Source organism: Aedes albopictus, chromosome 3, assembly GCF_035046485.1.
Source record: "Aedes albopictus strain Foshan chromosome 3, AalbF5, whole genome shotgun sequence".
Lineage (NCBI taxonomy): Eukaryota > Metazoa > Arthropoda > Insecta > Diptera > Culicidae > Aedes > Aedes albopictus.
Genome location: NC_085138.1, coordinates 162976021 through 162983203, shown reverse-complemented (window position 1 = coordinate 162983203; position 7183 = coordinate 162976021). Strand labels below are relative to the sequence as shown.

Here is a 7183-nt window from a genome sequence, read left to right as displayed (position 1 = left end):
AATTTTAACCCAGTAAAACAAAGGTTTGAAGCTCTAAGAAATTTTTCGGACCGCTTACCGCCATTGAAAAAGAAATACAATACATCATGGAAATGCAATTAATTAATGTATATAATTTTGAATATAAATAAAAATTCAATCACAGTTCTTGAATCTTTCAGAGATCTGCTGATTAGATACTCAAGAGGTGTGACACAGGTTATGAGGGGGTCGACTCAGCTTACGCCCGGTGGAACTGGTTATCCGAGAGACAAGAGTCTTATGGTTTCTCTGTATAGACTATCAGCCTCGACAGAAAGATCCGCTTCAACAGTATTCCGGAGGTGTCCAGAAGGTAGAGGAACCAATCATTGACTTTTCCACCTCTCCGGAAATGCGCTTCTGTCGCTCATCTGTGTAGTATCTGTGGCGATCTGCGTGCATGTCGGGCCCTTCCGCAGACTGATCAATGCACGTGGTGCATCCGTGCATCTATCTCACACTCTTCTACAAAGTTGTCCCTAATAATAAGGCCCTCTTGCCAATGTGCATGAAAATTAGGGTGGTCCATGTTTTCAACGAAATTGGAAACCAAACTTTTTTATTTGCAAGAATAACTACAGGGTGCGGCAGGAAAAAATGCGAAAAGTTCAAGGCACTATTACACGCTAAATATGGGATATATATGACTATTTTTTCATGACAGTTATCAGTCAATGTCTATATTCTAGCACTGAAAAATAAAAATGAACACATTTGATGTTTAACATGTGATAATGTAGGCCTAATAAGCGGATATCAATAAACTGCGCGCCCAATGGTCATTAAACAAAATGACTATAACAGTAACAAAATTAGCTCAAATTCGATGAACAACCAGACCACACTGATCCAGAGCCATGTAGTTTTACATACCAGATGAAATAAGTACATATATTTGACGATATTGTAGAGAAAATCAAAAATTTTGTTTTATCAGATGCGAAATTTAGTGACCTGTGTGATTTTCTGCGGTTTGAAAATTCTGGTTGTCTTCATCTTCAGGCGCCGCCCTGCAAAGGTTAGTGACCAAAATGGGAAGTTTTTTATTAACTTTTCTGAAAACTAGCCTATTATAGATCATGGAACGTTGAAACATAGATTGGTTAATGTCAAATGGACGAAAATGAGGTTTGAAGTTGAAAAACACTTTCGCATTTTTTCCTGCCGCATACTGTATATACATTCTTCGGGAAAGTTGTCGATCTATCAATTTTGAGCAAGTTTGGTGAAGACAGTTTTTATGTAGCTTTAGATATTTTTCTAAAGGTGGTTCTAAAGGTGGTTCAAGAAAAATCGGTTTTCTGGCATTAACTTTTTCAGTTTAGATTTTTCATCAAAGTCGCCCATAAACACGCGTCGATCCGTGCGCTGAGATGGTCGTTATCTCTTTTGGTTCAATAGTTATAGGTGTTTTTTTAAATAAATCATTGTTTTTTGAAAAGCCAGATTTAAAGGGCCTTTGCTGACAGCTATATCTCATACAAGATCAGATCGCATACACAGTATTCATTTATTTTGTTTTAGGGCTATTTTTTTCAAATGATTAGTATTACCAGGTGTCAGTGTTTTATTGTATTATTCCTTCTTTCAACAATGTCTGATCTTTCTGGCAGTACACCGTCGGCATCGTGACTGCCTTTTTTGTATTTTTTTAAGTTTTCTATTTCAGAACTCTTGGATATCAGCATGTTTTAAATACTCAAATGAAGAACCAGTCTGAGCCAAAATATGTCAAATACTATAGATCGACTTGAAAATGTTGAGATTTATTGAGTTTGCGATAAAAATTTCGATAACGATTTTTCGGGAAATGTAGCATTCCAGAAATGGATTTCTTGGAAACCATTTTCTGGGAAATAGGTGATTCCACATGTTTTTCGGGAAATGTCATAGATTTTGTAAAATTGAGTATTTTATCTCTGGGATAGTCGCGCTCTGTGTCAAACTACATTTTGTTAACGTTTTTTTTTATTCCATTTATTTATTGAAAGTGCGAAAAAAATGAAGAAATGATAAAAAGGAAACCGATCTTTACCTATATCTTTTATGAAAAACATATATAACCCATTATCAGAATAACCTTCCAAAAATTTGGTGATTTTTTTCTGTATTAACGAGATTTTTTGCCCTAGGCTAGTTCCTCTCGGGACCCACGCTTTACTTCCCTTCTGAAGGAAGAGCTCACATGAAAGTCATCGGCAGGGTCCTCAGCATGAAAGTCAAGTTTTCTAAACATCACACCAGGTACGCTCCCAGTGACGTTTTCATGAGGACTTTGATTTTTATTTTGATCTTTTGACATCTTATGATTTTTTTTTAATTACGTTGCGGAATGTCTTACTTTTTTATCAGTGCAAAAGCAGCGAAATTGCCTACTTTTCCACACTTGAACAACAGTGTCGTTTAAGTGTGCTGAAAAGTAGTACTTTTCGGCACTGTTTCGGCGATTACTGTTTTGCATCCTTTCCTACTGCTAATTGAGTGAATCTGCTGGAAATCTATTCCTTTATGTTGTGGCACGTTTTACAGTTCTCTTTTGGTATTACTTCTTCAGAACCGGAAGGCAAAGCGCCAGACCGAATTGGACGGGAAAGAAATGGGACAGTCTCCCCTGGTCCGTCGGCCTACTGAAATGCCTACTTGATCGGATAATAAGCTAACGCACGTGGAAGCTCGTTTGTCTGTTTTGTCGGAATGCATTTGTATAACAAGTCAAGGTGGTACTCGATGAGCGATTTTCGTAATAACAAAAAAAAAAAAAAATGTATGCAACACGTTGCAACACTCGATTTTTCAGCACCCGTCGTATTTATCCAATTCGGCAAGCCTTGTTGGATAAATGTACGACTCGTGCTGAAAAAATCATCATTCTGCAACTTGTTGCATATATAACTAATTTATCATACTTGTTATGCTATGCATACATGATCCAATTGTTGAACACTGGCTGTCAGCATGACTAGGGTAAAAAATATAATTTGGACATGTATGTAATTTGGACAAGCACGGCGTTGTATATCTTGTTCCGGAGAGCTTATAAAAGTAAATACTTCTCAATATTGATTATTGGATCAAGTAGACCCTATTCTGATGACCTACGCTAAACAATTAAGAATTTACTTCAAAATTATCGAAAATATATTTTTTTTCCACTAAAACCCCTCAAATGCACAGGTATGCAAGACGACATACACTTCGCTGTCACATACAATGTTCGCCTCAAAATCGTTGAATTTATAATTGTAAGAAATTTGAAAGCCTTATTGCAATGAAAAATGTTCAATAAAGAAGCATTGGGCAGCCAATCTCTTAACATTCATCTAGAACGCTTAAAATAGGTGGTGCACAAAATATTGCGAAATTTTAGAAAAATTTCCACTCTGCGGTAGCCGCCGAGTTCTACCGCAGCTGTCAAAGTCCTACCGCAGGCTTGAAAATTATCCTATCATTGAAACTGAAGGCCAAATCAAAGCATGCTCGCAAAGTGAATTGCACTGAATACCAACAACAAACAATAATCATCGGCGTCGTATCCAAGGCATCGCTAGGGCCGCTAGGGTAGATCGATGATACCTCAGTGAAAATCAGTTGTCTTCACGTTCTACCGTGAAACGGAAAGTTTTCTCTATATTAGCAATACATTACAAGTTTTGTACTGTAAATATATTTTGGTCATCTGACGAACTACATGGGGATGCTGTACAATTGCATACTTGGAGGCGTATTCTGTGGGTCTGGCGATATTTTCTCTATTTTAACTAAAACTGTAATAGTTCTCAAAATAGATGCCTATTAAGCGGAGAAATTTGATTATTCGTGAGAAAATATTTGTTAATTTATGCCATTTCCATGATTTAGCATTATTCATGGCTAAACATTGAGATTATTGTCCTGTTAAAATTATATATATCTGAGGGTGCCCAATACATATATTCGGTGTCCAAAATGCAATTCTAACAGGCGATTGGAAATTGTGGTTTTCTCCGCTTAATATGCTTTCGTTAAGGTTTTTGTCACCAGAAACACAAAGTACAGTCATATTATAAGCGTATTAGTAACTTTGCTAAATAATCAATTGCTTTCTAAGTAAGCTAGGGGATGATTTTTCCAACGTTGTATTCAGCCTGTCCAAAATACATGAATTACCCTAATCTATGCAATATCATCAATTCCAGTGAAAACGCTTTAAGGTGTGTGCGAGAATTCATTTAACCAAGGGCATACCAGAGGATCTTCATACCACTTAGGGGCATCAGTTTCTGTGATGTTAGAGACAAATGGACCTAACAATGATAAAACATCTTAGTTACCTAGAGAGTTGGTGTCTTTGGCAAAGTTGTTTGATAAGTCAAACAAGGATCGGTATATTCGCCTCACTTCATTCATATTCACTCCTCTTTGCTGAAGCGAATCGAGAAATATACAGCAAACGGATCGTCGTGATCAAACACGCAACCCCATCACCAGTGGGAAGCGATGAGCCAGCTGCTGGACATAAATATTCGTTGCCATTCGTCGCAGTTTGGATCGCAAACGAATGAATGAATGACGAATGGTGAAGAATGCTGGTGAGCGATCGAAGCGGCTATTATCAGAAGTAGTAGAGAATTTCTGCATGTAATGTATACATTTTTACTGTATTGTTGCTGAAATGCTAGATTAGCAAAGAAAATAATTCGAAAACATCCAAAATTCGTATGCACAATATCTATCACATCACTCACGAATCGCATTCGCTTGCGATGCGAATGTGGACGAATGAGTAATTTCCAAGTGTGGCTTTCCACCGTTCGCCGGAGTTTGCTGTCGTCGCTGACAAGCATACACACGAACTAAAGCGACAACCGTTCGCTGCTGACTGTCTTCGAATGTGGAAGAAGATGAAAATTGGAAATCAGGAACCCTGAAGTCAAAGACTTACTGCTGCTTTACCATTGGATGTGAGATTTCGCCACTGGGCGACGCTAATTAAAAGTTTATAATAGTTTGCAAATGATAAGAAATTCTCAAAAAGTTTCCTACAAGTTGAGAAACTAGCAGTCATAATTTGAAAATTTTTGGGCACTTAAAATAAATGTTGCAACTCTTTTTACCCTTCTTACACCCATAAGAAGGGTATAAATACCGCTCGAAAAACCGAATTTCGTTCCGAGACCCGCAGGGCCGAGTCTCACATACCAATCAACTCAGCTCGACGAACTGAGCAAATGTCTTTTTTTTTCTTCTAAACCCATAGGGATAAATCTGCTCATCAGACACCCTAACAGGAAGGTTAGGGTAGTGTGGGGTTAAGGCCGTCTTCTACAACACTAGTAGAAGCCAGTACTACTCTCTCCTCGACCCACGAAAACACATTCCTATGGTCGCCAAATCCTAGGTCTCTCCGGAACCACCAAGAAGGTATTGCTTCAGAGAGGGGCTAGTGCATATCGCACTCTCAAGGTTAGCTGCCGTAGCCTAGCAGCAACGAACATCGATGACTCGCTCTGGAGAGTCCATCACGGTAGCATGCTGGCGCTCAGCCAGTTTCCCGAACCTGGCCACTCCTCGCCACTCCCTTTGTCCTCGGAAGGCGGGCAGGGTCAACCCCGCCCGCGCCCTACTGCTGAGCGGACATCAAGAACTGATGCCCACATGCAACCCGATCTGACCTGCCCGCAAAGGAAGGGTATCACTACCCTTCAGGCCCTATCAGATGCATCAGTAGGTTGCAGACAGCAGGGTCTCACCTACCCCGACCCTTTCCGGGGACCCCTTCCCAACCGCGGGCTCAGATCCAACCCAGTAGACTGACGCCACGACAGCACCGCTACCGGGACTTCCTCTCCGCGGCCACTTAATCGCTGTAGGGGTTGATCTCGACCGCAGGGCACCGGTATGACCTACGAAGCCGACTTCGAACCCCTGGACCACCTCTTGTACTGCATCTGGACTAGCCATTCTCCGAGTCCACGCGCCACCTCCTCTGTAGCTCCCAGACGATATGGATGATAGCCGTTGAAATGGCATTCCAGCTAATCTCATCCCTACACATTCTCTGGACCAAGTTGTCCGGAGTTGTGTCCTCCCCGCATGTGGCAAGCATGCGGTCACGCATTGTGCGAAAACGCGGGCACACGAACAAAACGTGTTCCGCCGTTTCCTCTAAACCATTGCACACTGGGCATTCGGGAGAATCCGCATGCCCGAAACGGTGTAGATACTGTCGGAAGCAACCATGACCTGTAAGGACCTGTCAGGTGGAATGTAACTTCCCCATGGCGCCTATTAATCCAACTATCTACCCTCGGTATCAACCTATGGGTCCACCTTCCTTTGGTGAAACTGTCCCACGCGCGCTGCCATTTGACCATAGAGGCCATCCTGACAGTCCTGCATATGCCTCTTGTGCCGCGCATTTCGAAGCACTCCATGTCCTCACTGATAAGAATGGTGATAGGCACCATACCAGTAATGACGCAGAGAGCGTTGTGTGACACGGTACGGTACGCGCTCGCAACCCTCAGACACATAAGCCTGTAAGTACTTTCCAGCTTCCGTCGGTAGCATTCAGTACTTAGCGCGGTACCCCACGCCGGGCCGGCATACCCAAGTATGGACGTAGCAACACTAGCCAGAAGCTTGCGCTTACTGGCGTACACCGCTGAGCTATTGGACATCATCCGGGACAGTGCCGCAATAGCTGTGGAGGCTCTTTTACAGGCATAATCGACGTGGCTACCGAAGGTAAGCTTATCATCGATCATCACGCCCAAGTGCTTGACAGAGCGCTTTGACAGGATAGTGCACTCTCCTACACTGATCTCCGTCTGCTGCGCCGACTGCATTTTGTTAACAACCGTCACCTCTGTCTTGTGGTGAGCCCGCTCCAGTTTCCTGGACCGCATCCACGCCTCCACAACCTTAATCGAGTGGTTGGCAGTCAACTTTACCTCCTCGATCGTTTCACCGTAGACTTCGAGCGTAATATCGTCGGCAAATCCGACAATCACCACTCCCACTGGGTACTCTAACCTCAACACCTCGTCGTACATGACATTCCATAACACCGGACCCAGGATGGAACCTTGCGGGACTCCTGAGGTTATGAGAAAGCACATCCGACCCACCTCCGTGTCGTAAACTAGTACGCGATTCTGGAAGTAGCTTCCGAGAATCTTGT

General features: G+C 42.1%; 1 protein-coding gene across 1 annotated transcript in view; it reads left to right on the top strand.

The window, feature by feature from the left end:
* LOC109422664 (cytochrome P450 4d1-like) overlaps window positions 1-7183 on the top strand; it is a 505971-nt gene that overhangs the window by 85343 nt on the left and 413445 nt on the right. The gene's annotated exons all lie outside the window — the stretch shown is intronic.